This window comes from Triticum urartu, chromosome 1A, assembly GCF_056163025.1.
Source record: "Triticum urartu cultivar PI428250 chromosome 1A, HENAU_Tu73, whole genome shotgun sequence".
Lineage (NCBI taxonomy): Eukaryota > Viridiplantae > Streptophyta > Magnoliopsida > Poales > Poaceae > Triticum > Triticum urartu.
In genome coordinates this window covers 413423742-413449214 of record NC_141873.1, presented here as the reverse complement: position 1 = coordinate 413449214, position 25473 = coordinate 413423742, and the positions used below count along the sequence as shown (strand labels likewise).

Genomic DNA, 25473 nt, shown 5'->3' with positions numbered 1-25473 from the left:
CTTGGCAGGATCCTAGCCGAGAAAGTCCATAAGGCCCCCGGCAAGACCCTTGCTGGGGATGACGGCAAGGCCATGGCAGAGACCCTTGCCGGTCCCCCGACAAGACCGTTGCCGAGGGCATCAGCAGGGCCACTGCCAGACCCGTACCGGTCAAGACTACCAACACCGTTCGCATGCAGCTGCCAGCCCAACCAGCTGGGTAAACACCTGCATGGCAACATGCGAAGTAGGCACCTGTGTGGCGGCGTGCGGACCTTCATGAAGGCCCTACCGCCGCACCACCTCAGCTGCCCTCCTGTCTACATGGCACTGCATGCGTCGCTAGCCTGGGCGCGTGTCGCAGCGAGGAGGAGCGGCAACAGACGGGATGGGCCTTGTTCCCGTCCCCGATAAAGCTAAGGGACACCTAAGCGATGCATTAAATGCGTCTTGTCCTGTAATACGAGCGATAAGCTCACAGTACTGTAGGCCTTTCCACCTCCTGTGTGCCACTGTGGCAGCCCCTTTCGACTATAAAAGGAGGCCTACGGCGTACTGGAGGGGGATTCGGCTCTTTTGAACGACACAGCCGCCGTAGCTAGTTTGAGAGCCCAAGAACAGTCAATACATCCACCAAAGCAGGACTAGGGTTTTACACATCCTCGTGACCCGAACCTGGGTAAATGATCTTCGTGCTGACTGATAATCCTGCACTTCTCACGACCCCGCGCCCCAGCAACCATAGTAGGGATTCTTGTGATCCCATAGGTGTCGTTTCCCACCGACATCTCTGGCACCAGGTAGGGGGCGCAATTGTGAGAATCTGGTCTAGTGGCCGGCTAAACAGTTCCTCATGGCCATGGCTTTCGGAGAAGAAGACAACCAAGGGAACGACGCCGCCTGCAAGCGTGAAGGACGCCGGTGCGGAGACTGGAAATCTAAGTCATACAAAACCTTAAGCAATTTCCTTTTTATATACGAAGTTATTGTCCTCGGAGGTCCTGCCCTATGTATGAAAGCCTGCATGCAAAGGGGCCCTTCCACAATTGGCAACGCCTTTGTTCTGTTTCGAGTCCGCTCAACAGCTCAAGCGCCCGCGTCGAGAGTGGCAGGGTAGCCTTCTGCAATTGGCAATGCTCTCGGTTCTCACTCGAGTCAAGCTCGACAATTCGAGCAGCCGCGTTGAGAACGATAAGGTGGCTCGCTCGGCAGCAAGCACACCCGGCAGGCCATTGAGGATCCGTCCTCAAGGTGCCACCCTGGTTTTACGCACCGGCAAGCCTGCCCATTTAACATAGTCTAAACATACAAAGGGGAAGATCGAACAGGAAGATAACACGCATTGTACCAAAAGTGCTCCAGAGTTATATTACATCAATTGTTGTTGCGGTTCTAACTAAAGATAAAAACTGTCTTGGTCGTGAACCAGCAGCGACAGTGGGAGGCGGGGTTCCTAATCTTGGCGCTGGCCCTCCATCCTCTCGATTTCACCGATGCGGCTAATGATGGGCTCGATACGCTCCTTGAGTGCCGCGAGGTCCACACTCGCCGGCAAGCTGTCCAGTGCGGCGTCGAAGTCGAGGTTGGGGTTCCAGTACGCCATCTTGGTGAGAACCTTGGTCATGGCACCCTGGCAAAGCCTCCGGGCTTCATTGGCCAGCGAGGCTGCCCGGTTGGCACGAAGCCGCTCCAAGGCACCGACAACCCTCTCAAAGAACAGGGTTAGGCTGCAGTTAGCGCTCAAGTTCGGCTCCGGGGTGTACCTCACATCCGATATCCCCATGGTAGCCAGCTGCGTGGTGGCCTTGTCGGCAATGGTGGCGAGGCGATTGAGCCAGCGGCTCTCGCCCTCCACGTGCTCCTTGTGGGCGAGGGCGTCGTCCTTCCGCAGCTGCTTCTCGGTCTCCCTGTTCTTGGTCAGGGTCTCCTCCCGGGCCTTGCTCTTCGACAACTGTCAGATGTGGGGTTCCGGCAAACACTTAAGGTTCAAACAGGGTGCGCGCGAAGTCTTTCCCTCCTACCGATCTACGCTCTAGCTCACTAAGAAAGACACGGGGTTTATACTGGTTCAGGCCACCATTGTGATGTAATACCCTACTCCAGTGTGGTGGTGGTGGATTACCTCACGGGCTGATGATGAACAGTACAAGGGGAAGTACAGTGTCCTGAGGTTGAGGTGTTCTTGTGCGTATGAACTTGTGGTGTATCGATTCCCTCAAGCTAAGATCAGATGAGATATGCCCCTACTATGGTGGTGGCTAGTCCTATTTATAGAGGCCCTGGTCCTCTTCCCAAATATTGAGCGGGAAGGGAGCCAACAATCGCGGGCTAATTTGAAGGGGGACAGCCAGTACAAGCTATCCTGACAAAAGCGGTCTTCGCCTATGAAAGGCTCTGGGGTGACGCCGTCTTGGGTTCCACAATGACCCGTCCGCCTTGTCTTGGTCTTGTTGCACCGAAATGGCAACCTTTGCCTGATGCCTCGGTACTCTGCGGCTGCGCTTGCCTCCTTTGCACCAAAGGGAAACAAGGACGCTGCGCGCGCTGGCGCCCGCCTGGCGCCCGCTTGGTGTCGATCGTCATGGCTTACGTCACGAGAGCCTTGTGAGGTTTGGCCTGCCTTGATATCTCCGCTCCTCATGAGCCTGCCTGGCTAGGCCACTCCAGAGGAGGTCTTGCATCGTCCGCCTCACGAGGCTTGGCCCCTCGCGAGGGTCTTGGGTGCCTTGTTGGTGAAGATGGGTCATACGGCCTGCTGCTTGGCAACGCCGTGGGCCGCAGTCAGGCAAGTCTGGGGACCCCCGTTCCTAGAATGCCGACAATAGCCCCCGGGCCCAAGGTGCACACAGGCTTGGCTTCGCGGCAAAGCCAAGGGTCAAGTGTGGAGCACCGCGGGCCCCAAAAGCCTGCAGCCTCGGTTGACGCGTGGTGGTTGATTGGGCATGGCATCTACGCTTCCCCATGCTGCCTCGGCAACTGCATGACTTGACAAATCCCTGCGACATGCAAGGGAAACCATCATTACCTGTGATCGTGGGAGTTGCCGGTTGGCCTTCTTCCTCTATAAATGGAGAGGGGGGCGGAGCCCCTGTTGCCCATATCTTCCTCGCTTGCTTGCTTCTTCCTCCTTGCTCTACTGCTTGCTCCAATGGTGCTTATCAGAAGGTTTTCCGCCGAAGGGAAAGGGAAAGCTCCCCGTGACAACCCGGGGCCACTTCCGCCAAAGAAGAGGTCGATCCATCGCCGTGATGAAGTGGCGATGCAAGTGGTGACGAGGCCTTGGTGCGAGCGGCCTCCACCGGGGTACCCGCTACCCTTGTAGACCCAAGCCGAGGGCGCGGGAGGACGAAGTGACGAGCAACGCCGCCCGCGCCGCATCCGGGGTCGCCACGCCATGGCGCCGCGTGACGTTGCCCCTAGGGTCCACGCCACCGACTCTTCGCGCGAGTTGGTGCTATGGGCGCCGATGCCACCAAGATCTTCGATCCGCTTCCCGTGGTTTTTCTCTGAGGTGATGCCGCCGAGGGGGCCGCTACTATGTCTTGAGCTTGCGTTGGTTTTCCCCGAAGAGGAAGGGATGATGCAGCAGAGTAGCATAAGTATTTCCCTCAGTTTTTGAGAACCAAGGTATCAATCCAGTAGGAGGCTATGCGCGAGTCCCTCATACCTGCACAAAATGATAGCTACTAGCAACCAACGCGATTAGGGGTTGTCAATCCCTTCACGGTCACTTACGAGAGTGAGATCTGATAGATATAATATTTTTGGTATTTTTGGTATAAAGATGCAAAGTAAAAAAGTAAAAGCAAAGTAAAAAAGCAAAGCAAGATTAAAGTGATGGAGATTGATATGATGAGAATAGACCCAGGGGCCATAGGTTTCACTAGTGGCTTCTCTCAAGAGCATGAGTATTCTACGGTGGGTGAACAAATTACTGTTGAGCAATTGACAGAATTGAGCATAGTTATGAGAATATCTAGGCATGATCATGTATATAGGCATCACGTCCGTGACAAGTAGATCGAAACGATTCTGCATCTACTACTATTACTCCACACATCGACCGCTATCCAGCATGCATCTAGAGTATTAAGTTAAAAACAGAGTAACGCCTTAAGCAAGATGACATGATGTAGAGAGATAAATTCATGCAATATGAAATATACCCCATCTTGTTATCCTCGATGGCAACAATACAATACGTGCCTTGCTTCCCCTTCTGTCATTGGGTAAGGACACTGCAAGATCGAACCCAAAGCTAAGCACTTCTCCCATGGCAATTACTACCAATCTAGTTGGCCAAACCAAACGGATAATTCGAAGAGACTTGCAAAGATAACCAATCATACATAAAAGAATTCAGAGAAGATTAAAATATTATTCATAGATAGACTTGATCATAAACCCACAATTCATCGATCTCAACAAACGCACCACAAAAAGAAGATTACATCGAATAGATCTCCACAAGAGAGGGGGAGAACTTTGTATTGAGATTCAAAGAGAGAGAAGAAGCCATCTAGCTACTAACTATGGACCCGAAGGTCTGTGGTAAACTACTCACACTTCATCGGAGAGGCTATGATGATGTAGAGGCCCTCCATGATGATGGCCCTCTTCCGCGGAGCTCCGGAACAAGCCCCAAGATGGGATCTCGTAGATACAGAAAGTTGCGGCGGTGGAATTAGGTTTTTGGCTCCTGTTCTGTTCATTTGGGGGTACGTGTGTATATATAGGAGGAAGAAGTACGCTGGAGGAGCACCGAGGGGCCCACGAGGCAAGGGGGCGCGCCCTAGTGGGGCGCCCCCACCCTCGTCACCGCCTCTTTTGTTCCTTAGAGCAGGGTCCAAGTCTCCTGGATCACATTCGATGAGAAAATCACGTTCCCGAAGATTTTATTCCGTTTGGACTCCGTTTGATATTTCGTTTCTTTGTAACGCCGAAATAGGCAAACAACAACAATTCTGGGCTGGGCCTCCGGTTAAGAGGTTAGTCCCAAAAATAATTTAAAAGTGGAAAATAAAGCCCAATATAGTCCAAAACAGTAGATAATATATCATGGAGCAATCAAAAATTATAGATACGTTGGAGACGTATCGGGCATCCCCGAGCTTAATTCCTGCTCGTCCTCGAGTAGGTAAATGATAAAAAGAGAATTTCTGATGCGGAGTGCTACTTGGCATAATTTCAATGCAAATCTTCTTAATTGTGGTATGAATATTCAGATTCGAAAGATTCAAGACAAAAGTTTATATTGACATAAAAATAATAATACTTCAAGCATACTAACAAAGCAATTATGTCTTCTCAAAATAACATGTCCAAAGAAATTTATCCCTACAAAGTCATATAGTCTGGCTATGCTCTATCTTCACCACACAAAGTATTTAAATCATGCACGACCCCGATGACAAGCCAAGCAATTGTTTCATACTCTAACTTTTCCAAAACTTTTTCAATCTTCATGCAATACATGAGCATGAGCCTTGGATATAGCATTATAGGTGGAATAGAATGGTGGTTGTGGAGAAGACAAAAAGGAGAAGATAGTCTCACATCAACTAGGCGTATCAACGGGCTATGGAGATGCCCATCAATAGATATCAATGTGAGTGAGTAGGGATTTCCATGCAACAGATGTACTAGAGCTATAAGTATATGAAAGCTCAAAAAGAAACTAAGTGGGTGTGCATCCAACTTGCTTGCTCATGAAGACCTAGGGCAATTTGAGGAGGCTCATCATTGGAATATACAAGCCAAGTTCTATAATGTAAAATTCCCACTAGTATATGAAAGTGATAACATGAGAGACTCTCTACTATGAAGATCATGGTGCTATTTTGAAGCACAAGTGTGGTAAGAGGAGAGTAACATTGCCCCTTCTCTCTTTTTCTCTCATTTTTTTATTTTTTTTATTTGGGCCTTTTCTCTTTTTTATTGGCCTCTTTTTATTTGGGCTTCTTTGGCCTCTTTTTTTCATCCGGAGTCTCATGCCGACTTATGGGGGAATCATAGTCTCCATCATTCTTTCCTCACTGGGACAATACTCTAATAATGATGATCATCACACTTTTATTTTTCTTACAACTCAATACTTAGAACAAAATATGACTCTATGTGAATGCATCCGGCGGTGTACCGGGATATGCAATATGACAATGATGGAGTGTGTCATGATGAACTAGATGGTGGAAAGTTGCATGGCAATATATCTCGGAATGGCTATGGAAATGCCATAATAGGTAGGTATGGTGGCTGTTTTGAGGAAGGTATATGGTAGGTGTATGATACCGGCGAAAAGTGTCAGTATTAGAGAGGCTAGCAAAGGTGGAAGGGTGAGAGTGCGTATGATCCATGGACTCAACATTAGTCATAAAGAACTCATATACTTATTGCGAAAATCTAGAAGTTATCAAAGCAAAGTATTACGCGCATGCTCCTAGGGGGATATATTGGTAGGAAAAGACCATCGCTCGTCCCCTACCGCCACTCATAAGGAAGACAATCAATAAATAAATCATGCTCCGACTTCATCACATAACGGTTCACCATACGTGAATGCTACGGGAATCACAAACTTTAACACAAGTATTCTTTAAATTCACAACTACTCAACTAGCATGACTTTTATATTATCATCTCCATATCTCAAAACAATTATCATGCTTCAATCTTTTCTTAGTATTCAAGACACTCAAAAGAAAGTTTCACAAATCTTGAATACCAAGCATATTATTATTAAGCAAATTACCATGCTATTAAGAGACTCTCAAAATAATTTAAGTGAAGAATGAGAGATCAATAGTTTCTTTAAAAAAAATCCACCACCGTGCTCTAAAATATCTAAGTGAAGCACATAGAGCAAAATTATAACGCTCAAAAGATATAAGTGAAGCAGATAGAGCAAAACTACTTAGCTCAAAAGATATAAGTGAAGCACATAGAGTATTCTATCAAATTTAAATTCATGTATGGCTCTCTCAAAAGGTGTGTACAGCAAGGATGATTGTGGCATACTAAGACGCAAAGACACAAATAATACAAGACGCTCCAAGCAAAACACATATCATGTTGGTGAATAAAAATATAGCTCCAAGTAAATTACCGATGGAAGTGGACGAAAGAGGGATGCCTTCCGGGGCATCCCCAAGCTTTGACTTTTTGGTGTCCTTGGATTATCTTGGGGGTGCCATGGGCATCCCCAAGCTTAGGCTCTTGCCACTCCTTGTTCCATGATCCATCAAAAGAATTCACCCAAAACTTGAAAACTTCACAACACAAAACTCAAAATAGAAAACTCGTGAGCTCCGTTAGCGAAAGAAAACAAAAGACCACTTCAAGGTACTGTAATGAACTCATTCTTTATTTATATTGGTGTTAGACCTAATGTATTCCAACTTCTCTATGGATTATAAACTATTTTACTATCCATAGATTCATCAAAATAAGCAAACAACACACGAAAAACAGAATCTGTCAAAAACAGAACAGTCTGTAGTAATCTGTAGCTAGCGCAAGATATGGAACCCCAAAAATTCTAAAATAAATTGCTGCACGTGAGGAATTTATCTATTAATCATCTGCAAAAATAATCAACTAAATATCACTCTCCAAATAAAAATGACAGCAGTTCTCGTGAGCGCTAAAGTTTCTGTTTTTTACAGCAAGTTCAACAAGACTTTCCCCAAGTCTTCCCAACAGTTCTACTTGGCACAAACACTAGTTAAACACAAAAAAAACACAAACAAAACAGAGGCTAAATATTTAATTATTACTAAGCAGGAGCAAAAAGCAAGGAATAAAAATAAAATTGGGTTGCCTCCCAACAAGCGCTATCGTTTAACGCCCCTAGCTAGGCATAAAAGCGAGGATAGATCTAGGTATTGCCATCTTTGGTAGGCAATCCATAAGTGGCTCTGATGATAGTTTCATATGGTAATTTTATTTTCTTTCTAGGAAAGTGTTCCATGCCCTTTTTTTATGGAAATTGAAATCTAATATTCCCTTCCTTCATATCAATAATCGCACCAACCGTTCTAAGGAAAGGTCTACCAAGAATAATAGGGCAAGAAGGATTGCAATCTATATCTAGAACAATGAAATCTACGGAACATAATTTCTATTTGCAACAATAAGGACATCATTAATCCTTCCAATAGGTTTCTTAATAGTGGAATCCCCAAGATGCAAGTTTAGAGAGCAATCATCAAAATTACGAAAATCTAGTAAATCACACAAAGTCTTGGGAATAGTAGAGATACTAGCACCCAAATCACAAAAAGAATAAAACTCATGATCTTTAATTTTAATTTTAATAGTTGGTTCCCACTTATCTAGAGTTTTCTAGGGATAGAAACTTTCAACTCAAGTTTTTCTTCATAAGATTGCATCAAGGCATCAACAATATGTTCGGTGAAGGCTTTATTTTGACTATAAGCATGTGGAGAATTTGGCACGGATTGCAACAAGGAAATACAATCAATTAAAGAGCAACTTTCATAATTAAATTCCTTGAAATCCAATATAGTGGGTTTAGCAACATCTAGATTTTTATTTCTTTCAATCCCACTTTCATCAATTTCATCATTAAGATCTAAATACTCTGAATTTTTAGAACGACTTCTAGGTAAAGGAAGATCATATTCAGTTTCATCAAGATTAATATTGCAAAACAAAGATTTAATAGGGGACACATCAATAACTTTTAGATCTTCATCTTGATTTTCATAGGAATCTGGTTTAGAAGCAATCTTATTAACTAAGGTGGCTTGCATATCCGAAATTTCAGCAGTCATCTTTTCTAGACGAGCAATTTGCGATCTTATGACATCAAATTCTTTAGACATATCATCAAGCTCTTTATTCATATAACTCATAAAACTTTTTTGTTCTTTAAGATCGTTTCTAAAGAAATTATTATGCTCAAATTGCAAAACCATAAATTTCCTAACGTTGTTTTCGATCTCCTCTAACCTTTTAAGGTGAAGATCACCGAATCTTGGTTGAGCCATAGCGGCAAACAAGCAAACTAACACACAAGCAAACAAGAAGCAAGCGGGAAAAAGAGGCGAATAGAGAGGGAGGATAGAGAGAGAGAGGGCGAATAAAACGGCAAGGGTGAATTGGGGGGAGAGGGAAACTAGAGGCAAATGTCAAATAATGTAATGCGAGAGATAGGGATTGTGATGGGTACTTGGTATGTTGAATTTTTGCGTAGACTCCCCGGCAACGGCACCAGAAATCCTTCTTGCTACGTCTTGAGCTTGCGTTGGTTTTCCCCGAAGAGGAAGGGATGATGCAGCAGAGTAGCGTAAGTATTTCCCTCAGTTTTTGAGAACCAAGGTATCAATCCAGTAGGGGGCCATGCTCAAGTCCCTCGTACCTGCACAAAATGATAGCTACTCGCAACCAACGTGATTAGGGGTTGTGAATCCCTTCACGGTCACTTATGAGAGTGAGATCTGATAGATATAATATTTTTGGTATTTTTGGTATAAAGAAGCAAAGTAAAAAGTAAAAGCAAAGCAAGATTAAAGTGATGGAGATTGATATGATGAGAATAGACCCGGGGGCCATAGGTTTCACTAGTGGCTTCTCTCAAGAGCATAACTATTCTATGATGGGTGAACAAATTACGGTAGAGCAATTGACAGAATTGAGCATAGTTATGAGAATATCTAGGCATGATAATGTATATAGGAATCACATCCGTGACAAGTAGATCGAAACGATTCTGCATCTACTACTATTACTCCACTCATCGACCGCTATCCAGCATGCATCTAGAGTATTAAGTTAAAAACAGAGTAATGCCTTAAGCAAGATGACATGATGTAGAGAGATAAATTCATGCAATATGAAATAAACCCCATCTTGCTATCCTCGATGGCAACGATACAATACGTGCCTTGCTGCCCCTTCTGTCACTGGGTAAGGACACTGCAAGATCGAACCCAAAGCTAAGCACTTCTCCCATGGCAAGAACTACCAATCTAGTTGGCCAAACCAAATGGATAATTCGAAGAGACTTGCAAAGATAACCAATCATACATAAAATAATTCAGAGAAGATTCAAATATAATTCATAGATAGACTTTATCATAAACCCACAATTCATCGGTCTCAACAAACACACCGCAAAAAGAAGATTACATTGAATAGATCTCCACAAGAGAGGGGGAGAACTTTGTATTGAGATTGAAAGAGAGAGAAGAAGCTATCTAGCTACTAACTATGGACCCGAAGGTCTGAGGTAAACTACTCACACTTCATCGGAGAGGCTATGATGATGTAGAGGCCCTCCGTGATGACGGCCCTCTTCCGGCGGAGCTCCGAAACAGGCCCCAAGATTGGATCTCGTGGATAGAGAAAGTTGCGGCGGTGGATTTAGGTTTTTGGCTCCTGTTCTGATCGTTTGGGGGTACGAGTGTATATATAGGAGGAAGAAGTACGCCGGAGGAGCACTGAGGGGCCCACAAGGCAGGGGGCGCACCCTAGGGGTGCGCACCCCCACCCTCGTGACCGCCTCTTTTGTTCCTTGGAGCAGGGTCCAAGTCTCCTGGATCACGATTGGTGAGAAAATCACATTCCCAAAGATTTTATTCCGTTTGGACTCCATTTGATATTCCGTTTCTTCGAAGCCCGGAAATAGGCAAAAAACAGCAATTCTGGGCTGGGCCTCCGGTTAATAGGTTAGTCCCAAAAATAATATAAAACTGGAAATTAAAGCCCAATATAGTTCAAGACAGTAGATAATATAGCATGGAGCAATCAAAAAATATAGATACGTTGGAGACGTATCAGCCGCTCGAGCTCTGTATGCGGCATGCTGACTGCAGTGCTCCGGCGACCGGAGCGGAGATCAAAGCGGTCCCCACCGGCAAGATCTTCATGACTCGTGGCTGGGGCGAGGTCGCACGGGTCTGTCGTGCGAGGGGCGCCCTCGCGATCCACTTCGAGTACGACGACGCCTCCACGCTCTTCTTCAAGGTTTTCGACGCCGAGGGCCGCCGCCTAGAGTGCTGCTCCGGAGAGGAGCGCGAGGCTGATGCGCACTCCGCTCGCGACCACTCCAGCAGCAGCAGCCCTTGGGAGTCCAGTAGCTCTCCTGAGCTCTACGAGACTCCAGAGACAAGCGACGACTGCTACGTGCCCCCGAGCTATCGCCGCGCTCGGAGCAGGGCTGCGGCGTCCGGTCGCCGCCACCGCTGATCTGGATGGGGTTGGCGCCGGCCTCCCGTGGCCCACTGTTGATGATGGCGTCTGCCACGGAAGGATGTAGATAGGATTCCCCTTGGCATCAGCTTTTGTTTTCTGCGAAAAATCATGAATCACCCCGTGGGGGCGTGTAAGGATCTGCAATCCCTTTGTACTTATCTTCCTTGTTATGAAGATTTGATGAACGCGTGTCCCGTTAAGGCTCGGTCCCCCTTTCTTTCCTCGCGATAGCTTGTTGCTCTACGCTGACGGGTCCCGATCCCAAGGTGGCTACAGCCGTCGCTGGTATGCCAGGTCGCGATGCCATGGTCAAGGCTAGGAGGTGCACGGCCCGAGGTCCAGTAAGAGCCGCTGAGGCGCGATGCTCAGGAGGCCCCCCTTAGCGCCCAAGCGGGCATGGTAAGGAAAGAAAGGAAGATGACTTGGCCGCAACGGGGTTGCGGCATGGTGTGAGCGACTACTAGGCCCAAATATTTAGCCAATCCGAGGGCGAGACTTATCTTGCTGACTTTGCGGTGATTCCTGATGTTGCGCTAGGGCTGTGCGCCAACTTATGCCACATAGCTAGGCCGGTCCGTACGAGTTTTCCTTCCCCTGAGCTCTTCTTAGTGCTCTACGTCCTCAGGTCCTGGTCCTCGAGCGAGCTCATCTGCCACTGGTATGCTAGGTCGCGATGCCGTGGTCAAGGCCAGGGGGTGAGGGCTGGAGAGCCAGTAAGAGCTCCTGAGTCGCGATGCTCAGGAGGCCCCCTTTTAACGCGCAAGTGAATCGCACCAGAGAAAAGGAGACTCACGGTGCCGCCTGCTATCCTTCCCGCGGGGTCCCTGTGGACAGGCACAAGAAGATACATGGTTTGCCGTTACTGCCACCTGCCTGCCGCAGGTTGGTCCAGAGGAAGTGAAGGCACTGAGGGCCTGGTGAGGTGACATGTGCGGAGCGTGCGGCGAGCCAGAGCTCGACCGCTCAGATTTGTCAACGTGGCAGCGACGGACCCATGCACCAACGCCGTGCCTGTGAGGAGGCCCCGTGGGAGGCGATGATCGAGAAGGTGATAACCGTAGGCAGGTTAAGCAGGGAGAGCAGATCAACTTAGGTAAATGCAGGAAGATACATGCCACCGGGTCCGGCCCGAGCGGCTTGGTGATGATGCAGCCCGAGGGGCGCCCCCAGCAAGGTAAGCTAAAGACTTAAGCAAAAGGGATATATGCCACATGGACGGACCTATGTGGCCCGGGAATAATGCAGCCCGAGGGGTGCTCCCAGCTTAAATGAACATGGAAGATGTCACCTGGTTCTGTAGATGAAGTAGAGTTGGTGCAGCTGAAGCCACGCGTTGAAGGAATGGCTCCTCATGAGCCACCGGGACCCTGAGCCTCGGGAGGCTCTCGGAAATCAGGAGGTTTCCTGAATACCGTCCCCACTTCCTCCAGAACGGTGTGGATCCTGGCCTTCTGAGCCGCTAGGACTTGCCGCATGTTGCGCTGATAGGACGACGCCACGCTCGGCAAGCCGAAGGGCATGCGAACATAGCTGTGTGGTGGACCCTCACAGCGGCCTGCACGTGATGGCCAGAAGCGTTCCTGAGATGCGGCCCTGTTGAGCCCTGGGATGTCGATGCAGACGCGTAGCTCAGCACCCTCGCTTGGATGGTGAGCCGCACTCCGTGAGCAGCTGTCGCCGCGGATGGCTCTTGCGTCTTGTAGCTCTTAGGTGGTCTCGGTGATGAACTCCGAGTGGTGGGCACTCCTTGCCCTGTGCTCTCCTAAGGAAAGTGTGCCGTGAAGCACGCTTCCAAGTATTGCCCAAGCGCCTCCCTCGTGAGGTTGACAAGGTCCGAGGCTCTCCAGAAGAGAGCCCCCGAGTCCTGCCTGAGGAGGGCGCTGGGCGCGCTTTCCTATGCGGTGGAGGGTGGCACCCCTGGAGCGGGCGCTGATCCTTACACTACTAGGAAAATACCTACTAGTGGCGCACCAGTTTTGCCTATTAATGGCGCACTACTGGTGCGCCACTAGTACCACGCCACTAGTATTATATACTAGTGGCGCACCACTAGTGCGCCATTAGTATCTGGTATACTAATAGCGCACCACGCCGTGCGCCATTAGTATAGACCAACATGCGCCATTAGTATGCCTCCCAGGGGGGCATATTTACCCATGTGCTTTGGCATACTAATGGCGCACTTTGGGGTGATGCGCCATTAGTATCCTTTGGCATACTTATGGCGCACTGTGTAGTGATGCACCATTAGTATCCTTTGGCATACTAATGGCGCACTTTGAGGTGATGCGCCATTAGTATGAATATTAGGTTTTTTTACTTTTCTGATTTTTGCACAGGTTACAAAATATATATTGGACAGAATATAGATAGCACCACTGTCGGAGTAATGGGCCACGGGTAGGCCAACCCGAGCCCCATAACCTTTCAAGACAAGGGGCATGTTGCGCCCCTCAAGACCATAGGGCGAAGAGCCGCCTCCTGGGGAGTCTACGGCAAGGCGGCCGGCTGCCCGCTCACGGCCGAGTCCCAGGGTCGACTTCCAGAGAAGCCGGCTTTGGGGAGTCGGCCAGCGACTCCAACAAACCATGACCTCATCGAAGGGGACGGGGCAGGGGCGTGGCTACAATGAAGCCCACTCCCCGTCCCTTACCAAGGGCAGGCATGGCTACAGCACGCCGTACTTGGGAAGATCTCCCTGCGGCGTGGCACTGTTGCCCGGCCAGCCCTGACATCAGCACCACTGTACCAGGTCTTGCGCCCATGGCGGCTTGTCTGTACGGCCTGGAGGTAGAGGGGCCCACCAGTCAGCGAGACCTCGAGAGACGGCGGGAGAACCTCCAGTCGGACCCGTCGGGAGTCGGCCGAGCCCTCCCTCGGGGCCCACGCGCCATTAATCAAGAATAGATGGGGAGTGGCCATAGTGATCGCCCGCCGGGCGGCGGGGCTGTTGCCACGACCCCATGACCAAGCTTGCGTCATCAGGAGCACGGCTGCAGTGATCAGCAGCTGGCAAGACCCGGCCGCGGAGGACGTGGCCTGTCGGCTCCGTACCAGACCAGTCGGCGGGGCCCACCAGTCGGCGGGCCCCAGCAGTCGGCAGAGAAGTCGGAGGTCGGAGGCACTGACGGCTGGGCCTGCGCCCAGTCGAATTACCATTGTACCCCTGGGGGTAGGCCTATATAACCCCCCCGGGCACCCATGCAAAGGGTTGGTTCCCAGTAGTTCTATACCATACCAGATATAAGGAAAGAGCTAGCCTTGCCCTCTTCTACCACCAGATACAGCTCAAGGAGCAACCGTGTAAACACTTGACCATAGTGATCATGCGGAGACCCCGCAGAGCAGCAGTAGGGGTATTATCTCCCCGGAGAGCCCCGAAGCTGGGTAAGATTCGCCGGCGTGCATGTCTTCGCCTCATCCCGTTTCCAGGCACCGGCGATGTTCTACTCGCCCCCACCATGATAAGCCATCCGTTGGCATATGTCGCACCAAACCCCCGACATTTGGCGCCCACCATGGGGCATGGTGCACCACCGTCCGGAGATCTATTGTGGACGGGAACCCTTTTTCCTCCCTGGCGAGTGCAGCCAGCCTGGCACGCCAGATGAAGTTTGCGTCGACGCGCTGCGCGGCGTTGAGATCGCCTGCGCGGCTAGCTCCTTGGCCGAACTTGTCGGTGAGGTCCGTCTCTCCGACGAACCTGCGTCCGACGTAGGCGCAGGCGGCCCTGAAAACCTCCTCGCGGGCCTCCTCGATCAACTCCACGTTTCCGGCGAGCCTGCCGTAGACTTGGAGTCCGTAGGCTCCACCGACCCGATGCTGGTCGACTCTGACACCGCGTCGGTCGACGCATTCCCCACCAATGTGGTGGTCTATGATGAACCTCTCCCCCACGCGGAGAGCGACGGAAGCACCGTCACTGAGGTGCTGGTCATCAGTCATGACGAGTTCCCTGGCGGAGGGGCGCCCGACTCACTCGGTGCGGCGCTGCAAGACCTAACTACGCCCATTCCGGAAGATGCTGACGTAGAGACATTAGAAGCGCGCCGCCTTCAGCTTGTTGAAGGCGCGAAGAAGCTGGCCAGCATGAGACGCTTGCAGAAGCTTACCAGCGGGAGATGGATCACGCTGTTGGCGGCTCACCGGCCCCGGCAGGGCCTAGCCTCCTTGGCGTGGTTCAGCAGCGCGGCGTAGCCATCGCCAGCCTGTTTGGGGCTAGCCGCCGCGTGTATGCCACGCCAGCGGAGAACATCCGAGCTGCCCAGGCAGCGGCGGATGAGCTGGACAATTTCGAGGGCGAAGAGCAGTGCCTCATGATGGAGCGAGTCCAGCGGCTCCTCGACGCAGCCGCCGCGCAGAACGAGGCCGGCTGCCGCACGGAGGCGTCGCAGCGACCAAACGACGACCCGCACCGAGATCAAGGCGCGACGTCTCGGACGCCGACTGGTGGTGCCCGAGGAAGAAAGGACAAGGAGCCGGCTGTCAGCCACAGTCGGACTCGGATTACCATAGAGCACGACCGAGACGGCCACTCAAGAGCAGTGGAACGACGGGACGACTGTCCGCCTCCCCCTCCCCGCAAGGAGAGGCAAGTCTCCCCGCCGCCTGTTGACCATCCGACTCTCGGTGACCGCCTTGGCCGCCCAGAGGGAGTTGGAGAGAATGACGCCCGCCACCGGATCGACCGACTTCACCGGTCCCGGGCGCTGGAAGAAGAAGACGAGCTGGGTCCGCCTTGTTTCGGGCCCCGCATTCGGGACGAGCCCTTTCCCAGAGGGTTCACGCTCCCAAGGGACACGCCCAAGTATACCGGCTCCGTGAAGCCGGAAGACTGGCTAGTCGACTACTCCACGGCTGTTAGCATAGCAAACGGCAACAAGCGTGTCGCCGTAAAGTACGTTCCGCTCATGCTCCAGGGCACGGCCCGGACATGGCTGAACAGCCTAAAGCCCCGCAGCATCAACAGCTGGGTTGACTTCACCGAAGCGTTCGTCCGCAATCGCACCAGCACGTACAAGCGTCCTCCCAAGCCTCATCAGCTCTCCTTGTGCGTGCAAGGTCCTGACGAGTCGACTCGCGACTACCTCACATGCTGGGCTGAGCTTCGGAACTCCTGCGAGGGCGTGCACGAGGTGTAGGCTATCGAGTACTTCACGGCCGGGTGCCGAGAAGGCACCCTCCTCAAGCACAAGCTCCTCTGCGACGAGCAAGAAACCCTCGACGAGCTGCTGATCATAGCGGACAAGTACGCTACGGCCAACTCCTCCATGAAGGCGGAAATTCAAATCAGCACGACTGGCAAAGTAGCTCCTCAGGCTCCAAGAACTCCGGTGGTAGACGCCGGCCGGCGACAACAGCAGGGCGACAACAAGCGCAAGGCCCCGCAGCCGGCTTCCAGTAGCCGGCAGGTCGCGACCGTCGAAGCCCAGCAGGCAGAAGAGCAGCCTCCGTCCAAGCAACAAAAAGCCGGCAAGCCGAACTGGTTGCCGGCCTTCTCCTACGAGCAGACCTTGGATGGACCTTGCAAGTTCCACAGCGGCGCGAAGCCGTCGAGTCGCACCACCCGGAAGTTCCACTGGCTCACCAGGATCGCCAAGGGAGACGGCCTCCTGCCACCCCCGCCTGCTGGGCAGCCGCCTCCACCTCCGCCCCAGCAGCCGGCAGTCAGGCCAGTCGGCGTAGTACAAGACGAATACCCTGAAGAGCACGGAGCCTACATGGTGTTCACCAGTGTGGTTGATGATCGACGCAGCAGGCGGCTGCAGCGACAAGAGGTGAACGCAGTAGCCTCAGAGACGCCAGAGTTCATGCACTGGTCTAAGAGGCCCATCAGCTGGAGCAGGGCTGACCACCCAGAGGTGATGCCGAGTCCGGGCTCCTACGCCTTGGTCCTGGACGCACCTTTGCCACCGACAAATAGGCCGTGCGTTTCTCCCGAGTTCTGATAGATGGGGGCAGCAGCATCAATATCCTGTACAAGGACACCATGGAGATGTTAGGAATCAAGCAGAGACAGCTTCAGAACAGCCGGACTGTGTTCCACGGCATTGTTCCTGGGCTTTCCTGCTCACCAATCGGCAAGATCCTGATTGACGTCCTCTTTGGGGACAAAGATCACTTCCGAAGAGAGTCTGTTTGGTTTGAGGTAGTGGACCTTGAGAGCCCATACCATGCGCTACTTGGCCGGCCTGCCTTGGCCAAGTTCATGGCGGTCCCCCACTGTGGCCGGCGACTACCGGAAGTCGTCCGCCTGCGCGGCCGAGAGCAGTCGGCTGGCTGAGTCCCTGGTGATCGCAGCCGAGAAGCGACTCCTTGAGCGAGTTGTGGCGATGGCCGGCAAGAAGCCGGAGATATCGCCCGACCCGAAGGAGTCGGAAGCCGAAGGTTCGTTCAAGCCGGCCAAAGAGACAAAGAAGATACCCTTGGATCCGGAGTGCCCAGAGAGGTACGCCGTCGTAGGTGCAAACCTCGACAGCAAATAGGAAGGCGAGCTCGTCGATTTCCTCCGTGAGAATCGGGACATCTTCGCATGGTCTCCCAAGGACATGCCAGGTGTGCCGACGGATTTCACCGAGAACAAGTTACACGTCCGATCTGATGCAAAGCCGGTCAGGCAGCCCCTGCGCCGCTTGTCAGAAGAGAAGAGGAGAGTTGTCGGAGAAGAGATAGCCCGACTCCTAGCAGCTAGCTTCATTATGGAAGTTTTCTTCCCGACGTGGCTGGCAAATCCGGTCCTGGTGCTAAAGAAGAACAAGCAATGGCGAATGTGTATTGACTACACGAGCCTCAACAAGGCCTGCCCCAAGGACCCATTTGCTCTACCAAGAATTGAACAGGTGATAGACTCCACAGCTGGATGCGAGTTGTTGAGCTTCTTGGATGCATACCTAGGATATCACCAGATCAAGCTGAATCCGGCTGATAGATTGAAGACCGCCTTCATCACGCCGCTTGGAGCATTCTGCTACCTCTCCATGACGTTCGGCTTAAGGAATGCCGGCGCCACCTTTCAGCATTGCATGCAGAAGTGCCTCCTCAAGCAGCTCGGCAGGAACACCCACGTTTATGTGGACGATGTGGTGGTGAAGATGGAAAAGCAAGGAACACTACTGGAAGACCTCAAGGAGACCTTTGAGAACCTGCGCCGGTTCCAGATCAAGCTCAACCCCGAGAAGTGTGTCTTCGGAGTACCAGCCGGCCAGCTGCTAGTTTCCTGGTCTCTGAACGCGGCATAGAATGCAACCCAGTAAAAATCAAGGCCATCGAGAGAATGGAGGTACCCAGCCGACTACTGGATGTGCAGAAGTTCACCGGCTGCTTGGCGTCCATCAGCCGATTCATCAGTCGGCTGGGCGAGAAAGCTCTCCCCTTATACCTACTCATGAAGAAGACCACTTTTTTCGAGTGGAACCATAAGGCAGACGAAGCTTTCCACCAGCTGAAGAAGATGCTGACTACTCCACCCGTCCTGGCGGCTCCGACTCCCAAGGAACCTATGCTCCTGTACATCGCCGCCACCAGCCGAGTAGTCAGCACAATCATTGTAGTAGATCGCAAGGAGGAAGGCAAGGCGCTACCTGTCCAGAGACCAGTATATTACCTGAGCAAGGTACTGTCGACCTCCAAGCAGAACTACCCCCACTACCAGAAGATGTGCTATGGCGTGCACTTTGCTGCCAAGAAATTGAAGCCTTACTTTCAAGAGCATCCAATCACAGTGGTCTACATGGCTCCACTTGCCGAGATCATCGGTAGCAGAGATGCCTCTGGTCGAGTGGCCAAGTGGGCCATAGAGCTGGCTCCTTACACCATCTACTACCAGCCCTGCACCGCTATCAAATCACAAGCACTGGCCGACTTCCTCGTCGACTGGGCCGAGACCCAGTACCTGCCTCCAGCGCCTGACTCCACCCATTGGCGGATGCACTTCGACGGCTCCAAGATGCGCACCGGCTTGGGAGCCGGCGTCGTCCTCACCTCTCCCAAAGGCGACAAGCTCAAATATGCACTACAAATCCATTTTGCCACCTCCAACAACGTGGCCGAGTACGAGGCGCTCATTCACGGGCTCCGGCTTGCCAAAGAACTTGGCATCCGCCGGATCTTGTGTTATGGCGACTCGGACTTAGTGGTCCAACAGTCATCTAGTGACTGGGACGCGGCAAACATGGCGAGCTACCGTTTCCTCGTGCAGCAACTCAGCGGGTATTTTGAAGGGTGCGAGTTCCTCCATGTGCCAAGAAACGACAACGACCAAGCAGACGCCTTGGCACGAATCGGCTCTACCCGCCAAGCAATACCATCTGGCGTCGCCCTTCAACGCCTCCTCAAGCCGTCTGTCAAGCCTTCACCAGAATCAGACTCCATTTTTGTGCCGGCTCCTCCCGAAGACGGCGAATCCAACTCCAGTGCTCTGGTAGTCGGAACGGGGACTTTGGAGGGCGACTCCAAAGCTGCCACAATCGAGCCCGGCCCGGGGACTGCGGTGACGGACTCAAAGATTCCAGAACTCGTCCCAAGGACCGCGCAGTCGGCCTGGGGACTTCATCAGCCCAGCAAGCGGCTGTTGACTCCAGCCCGCCGCCTCCCAGCCCAGCCGCCCTCGTCCAAGTCGCAATTCTGGTAGTCGAAGAAATAGCAGCACCCTCATGGGCCCAGCCCATCCTCAAATTCCTGGTGAACAAAGAGCTACCAACTGATGAGACCTCAGCCCGGCAAGTACAACACCGGGCGGCAGCCTATACCATAATCAACAGAGAGTTGGTGAGGCGCAGCGTCACTGGTGTCTACCAGTGCTGCGTAGAGCCAGAGCAAGGCCAGGCGATCCTCAAAGACATCCATCAGGGTGAATGTGGCCACCATGCGGCTTCAAGAGCACTCGTCGCCAAAGCTTTCCGACATGGTTTCTTTTGGCCGACTGCCTTGGAAGAGGCCAAGGAGTTGGTCCAAAAATGCAAAGGGTGCTAGAAGTTCAGCTCCAAGCCGCACCAGCCGGCTTCCGCGCTCAAAACCATCCCCATTGCTTGGCCTTTCGCAGTCTGGGGTCTAGACATGGTGGGACCATTCAAGACAGCACGAGGTGGTCTAACTCACCTACTTGTCGCAGTGGACAAGTTCACAAAGTGGGTGGAAGTGAAGCCAATTAAGAAACTGAACGGTCCGACTATTGTGACCTTCATCACCGATATCACAATTCGGTACGGCATACCACACAGCATCATCACCGACAACGGCACAAATTTTTCCAAAGGCGCCTTGGCCCGTTTCTGCACAACACAGGGCATCCGACTGGACCTAGCATCCGTCGCCCACCCGCAGTCAAATGGCCAAGTGGAGTGAGCAAACGGCCTCATCCTGTCCGGCATCAAGCCTCGGTTGATCGAGCCTCTGGAGCGCTCGGCTGGCTGCTGGCTCGACGAGCTGCCAGCCGTCCTCTGGAGCCTGCGCACGACTCCAAACAAGTCAATTGGCTTCACGCCCTTCTTCCTCGTCTACGGTGCCGAAGCCGTCATCCCAACGGACATAGAGTTCGACTCCCCACGAGTCACCATGTACACCGAGGAGGAAGCAGAAGAAGCACGACAAGACGGCGTCGATTTACTGGAAGAGGGCCGGCTGTTGGCACTCAGCACGCAAGAGGGATGACTCCGGCAAGGAGACAAAGCGGCCATGGAATGCAAATCTTCTCCGAAGATTTTACAGTTGATGCAGTATGTACCACACTACCTTTTGTATTAAAGTACCAAGACTTCGGGCCCCCCGAGATGAGCTCGGGGACTTCCCTCTTTTGTCTGTATGATAAAAATTATGCCTACAAGTATGTTACTCTTTGTCATGCCGCTTGGCACCGGGCTCGACAAGTCAGCCCGGGGACTTGCCGCCTTGCACTATGAAATGCTTCCTGCAGCCGGACAAGTAGTGTGTAACACCTAAGTCATCTTCTGTCAGAAGCCGCAGCTCGCAGAGCGACTGTACGGTGGGCAGAGCTAAGGTAGAATGGGTGCTCGCATGAAAAATGGCTAAGGACTCAAAGCGTAAAACATAGCTCAAGACGGCTTCGAGCCTTTCTTACAAAACGACTCCCGGACAGTCGGATTGTCGTTTTCTATCCAACTTGCTCAAACAATCTTGAAATCGGCTAAGTACTTGCTTTCCCAAAGTAGCCTAGCACTTGATCCGGCAACGGTCCACAGAGCGGCTGTCCGATTGGCAAGACAGGCAACTAAGAGAAAGCGGCAAAGGAAAACAGCCAAAAGAACAATGAGCAAGAAAAGATAGATATATATACATAACATAGGCCCTTGGCCGAATTGTCGAGTAGAGGTTCAAAATACACCCCGCGGGTGGAATTGTGCGAATTAACAAGTTCTTCAAAAGACTACTGAAGCAGATAAAACAAAGGACACAGCGGCAGCTTAGGAGGCGGCAGACGGATTCGGGGGGTCGAAGGAGGCGCCAGCGTCAGGCGTCGGGGCGATCGGCCGGCTAGTCTCGGCTTGATCGCCTCGGGCAGCAGTCGGGTCGGCCGCACGCGGCTCGTTGCTGGAGGCGCGGTCAGGCTGAGGCTGGCCGTATGCTCCATCTTCTGGTGCCTCCACCTCGCCCTCACCCTCCGCCTCGTCCTCCTCCTCGACGCTGGAGCCAATCACCTCCTCCGAGTCTTCGCCGTAGTCTGGGTTCATCCCAAACCACTCCGGCGGTACCTCCTCGCCGTCTTCAGACCGCTCGGGGACAAAGATGCTCGTGTCGGTGTACTCGGCAATCGCCGCAGCACGCATGATGAGGGCGTCTTCCGCAGCCGCTAGCTCCAGCTGGGCCTCCGACCGAAGCGTGGCCAACCGGTCTAGATCCAGCCCTGGGTACCACGCCTTGACGAACTCCAAGGCCCGGCGCGCTCCAGCCCGGGCCGAAGAGCCCTTCCAGGCCTTGAGGCGACCAGCTGCGACCTCCAACCAGTTGGCCGTCAGGCTGGGGGTGCGCGGAGCCTGCATATTCGGGCAAAGGGCGGAAATCGCCTGGGCACCGACGCGATGAAGCTGGCGCAGCATCCGGTGAGCCGGCCGGAGGCGAGCCTCGATGCTCAAGATGTGCTCATCAAGAGTTCGGGGGGCATCAACGGCGATCTCCACGCCCTCCGCCCTCCGACTTTCACGATCGACCTCGATGGCTTGGATAGCGGCCTGCGACTGCCCAGGGAAGAAGTCTGCAAAAGACACGAAGAAACGAAGAAGCAAGTCAAAAACCAGGAGTCGGCATGATCTAAGTCGGCAGCTCAAAGAAAGAAAATAAAGAGACTCACCATCAACGATGTCTTCAATCTCGTGGAAGCCGGAGGATAGCAGCGCCTCCTTGTCAGACCAGGCGGAGCGCTCGCTCGCGAACTCGGCCTAGAGGGCGGTTTCCGTCTCCTCTACCTCCCTCTGCGACTTCGCAAGCAACTCCTTCTGCTCTGCCAAATGAGTGGCCAGCAGATCGTGCTCTGTGGCGAGCCTGCTGCACTCCTCCCCTTTGGCGAGCAGGGCGGAGTTGGCTTCGCTCAGCTGCTGTTGAAGAGCAGCGTTGGCTCCTGAAGGAAAGGAAGAAAGACAATAGCCGTCAATAAAGTAGTTCGCCGGGGAGATCCGGCCCGACTGCTCAGCAGTCGGCCCGAATCTCGGGGACTACAGCCCGCGGGTGCGCTAGCGCGCCCCCGCAGAGAAGGAAAAAGAGGGAAGGACTTACTCCGGCTCTCCGCCAAGTCGGCGCTCCGCTTGCCCAGCTCTTCAACATTACGGTTGAAGGCAGTGACGCGGAGGTTGTGGTAATCCTGCAACAAGCATTTCAGACAAAGTTAGTACCCAGAAGTTCATCAATTGGAGTTCCGGGCCGCCTGCTCAGCAGGCGGCCGAAACTCGGGGACTACACCCAGTGGGTGCGCTGGTGCGCCCCCATAGAGAGGAACAAGAAAAACAAAGGCCCAAAGAAAAAACATACCCGGACGGCTGCCCGCGACGCCAGGAACGCCTTGGTGCAACTCTGGAGGGCGTCGCCCTCAGCGCGGAGCTTCGCCTGGACGTCCAGGAGCACTCGGTTCAGCGGCCCTGTGCCGCCTCCTCGCACCCACCCAACAGGTGCGGCGCTCGTCGCTTCGGCGTCTGGAGCCGCCAAGCTGGCGGTGCCGGCTTCCAAGGGGCGGGGTGCCGAAGTCTCCTTCTCCAGACGACGGCGCGCTGGCGAGCCGACCTGGAGGTGCAGCCTCGCCACGGCCTCGTCTTCGGTCGGCGGCACCGGAGGGTCCGCTGGCTGCTCGCCTTGCACGCCTTCAGACGGTGGCGGAGGCGGCGGCGGAACGTTCGCGCCCGGAGTAGAGGGCTCGCCGCCTTCCCTCTCCTCGACGAGGTACTCCCCGCCGGCTTCTCCAGTCTGCCCCGTGAACTCCGGGGGCGGCGGCGCAGAGTTCAGCGGGGTAACAAGCAAGGCCGACTGGCGGCATGCGGCTTCCTAAGCCTGCTTATTCGCCGCGGCGGCGGCTTCGGCCTCCGCTAGTTTTTTCTTAGCGGAGGCCTCCGCCTTCTCCAGGCGGAGGGCTTCTTCTTCATTGCGCTTCTCCTGCGCATTCCGCTCCGTCGCCTCCCAGAGGTCGGCAGCGGGGTCTATCCGCCGAGTGGTGGCGGGCGTCTTCGCTGACCCCATGACAGAGGCGGCGGCGACCCGCTCAAGAGAGAGGGGAGTCCTGAAGAAAGAGGGGCGAGCAGAGACTCAGACAAAACACGAAGAAAGAATAAACTTTGAAGACATAATACTTACGCAGAGACCAACAGCGGCTTTTTCACTTCCTTACGGAAGCGGATGGCCTTCGCGGCTGCCTCGTCCCGCCGGGTCGCCGCAGCCGAGCCCTTGGGCTTCTTCAGCCGGCTGCCCAACAAAGTCGGTGCAGCCCGGCGCTTCTTCCCGCCGCCTGGAGCGCCCGACGTGGCAGAAGAGCCCGTGCCCGGCTGGCTGGCTCCTGGCCGATGGCGAGGGGCGACTCCTCCCTCGGCGTCATCTTTGGGCCAGTCGGCAAAGGTAGCCGAGGGCCTGAATTCGCCTGTCGTCCCTCCTCCTCCCTCGGCGTCGTCTTCCAGGGCCACTGCCCCCATATCGGGGTCATCGATGTCGCTCTCCGCCCGGTCGGCGACGAACTCACGGGCCGGCCCCGAGGTGCCAGCTGGTGGGTGAAGAAGGGGATTCTAACCAAAGCCGACTGATCAGAACAAAACTCGGCAAGAAGAAGATAATCCAGAGAAAGAAAAGAAAGGCGACTCACCACGGGCGGGGGATTGGCGCGGGGGTATGGCTCCTTGCTGAATCGCCAGTCCTCTGGGAGCCTGCTGTCCGAGAGGTAGTTCACCATAGGGGCCACCTCTGCGTGAGGCATGTCCTTGGTGCACATCCGACTCGGCTCGCAGCCCCTGCTCATCTGGCATATCAGGTGAGGGCGGCCTTGGAGTGGGAGAACTCGGCGCGAGATGAAGGCGGCCACCAGGTCCGGACCAGTCAGACCCTCCGACTACATCAGCACTCGGAGTCGCGTGATGGCACCGGCTCCCGCAGGCGTCAGCGACCTAGCCCGGTACGACCAGTTGGGCAGTCTGCCAGCCGGCGGGCCATCTTCGAAAGCCGGAAGATTGACCCAGTTGCCCCTCATGGCGACGTTCCTGACATAGAAGTAGGACCTCTGCCACATCTTCACCGACTTCAACAGCGAGATGGAGGGGAAGTGGTTGTCGGCTCCTGTCCTTCGCACGGCGACGAAGGCGCCGCACTGAGCCAGCACGCCCGCGGCCTGGGTGCCGAGCTTGGAGAAGAAGAACTCCCCCAGAGCTCGAGGGTGGGGAGGACTCCGAGGAAGCCTTCGCACAGAGCCACGAAGGCAGACAACATCACCACTGTGTTGGGGGTGAGGTGGTGCGGCTGGAGGCCGTAGACTCCATGAACGACCGGAAAAAGCTGCTCGCCGGCAGCCCCGGCCCGCGCAGGCAGTGCGAGCGGAAGATGACCCGCTCACCCTCCTGCGGGGCGGAGGTAATCTCCCCCGCCGGCGCAAGACGCACTTGCACGCGATCTTCGCCGGGAAGCCGACGGGTCCGGCGGAGGAACTCGATATGGTCTTCGTGGACTTCAGAGCCGTCCCAGGTGCCAGAGCGCACTGGGGGAGGCGCGGCAGCGGAGGAAGAGCTCATCGCGAGCTGTCGCCGCAGCGTTCGCCGGAGCCTGGGCGTGCGGCGGAGCGAAGAAGAGAAGAGGAAGCAGGAG

General features: G+C 53.6%; 1 pseudogene; it reads right to left on the bottom strand.

The window, feature by feature from the left end:
- Window positions 1–1432: 1432 nt before the first annotated feature.
- The window catches only part of LOC147991474 (uncharacterized), a 62073-nt pseudogene continuing 38032 nt past the window's right edge, over window positions 1433–25473 (bottom strand).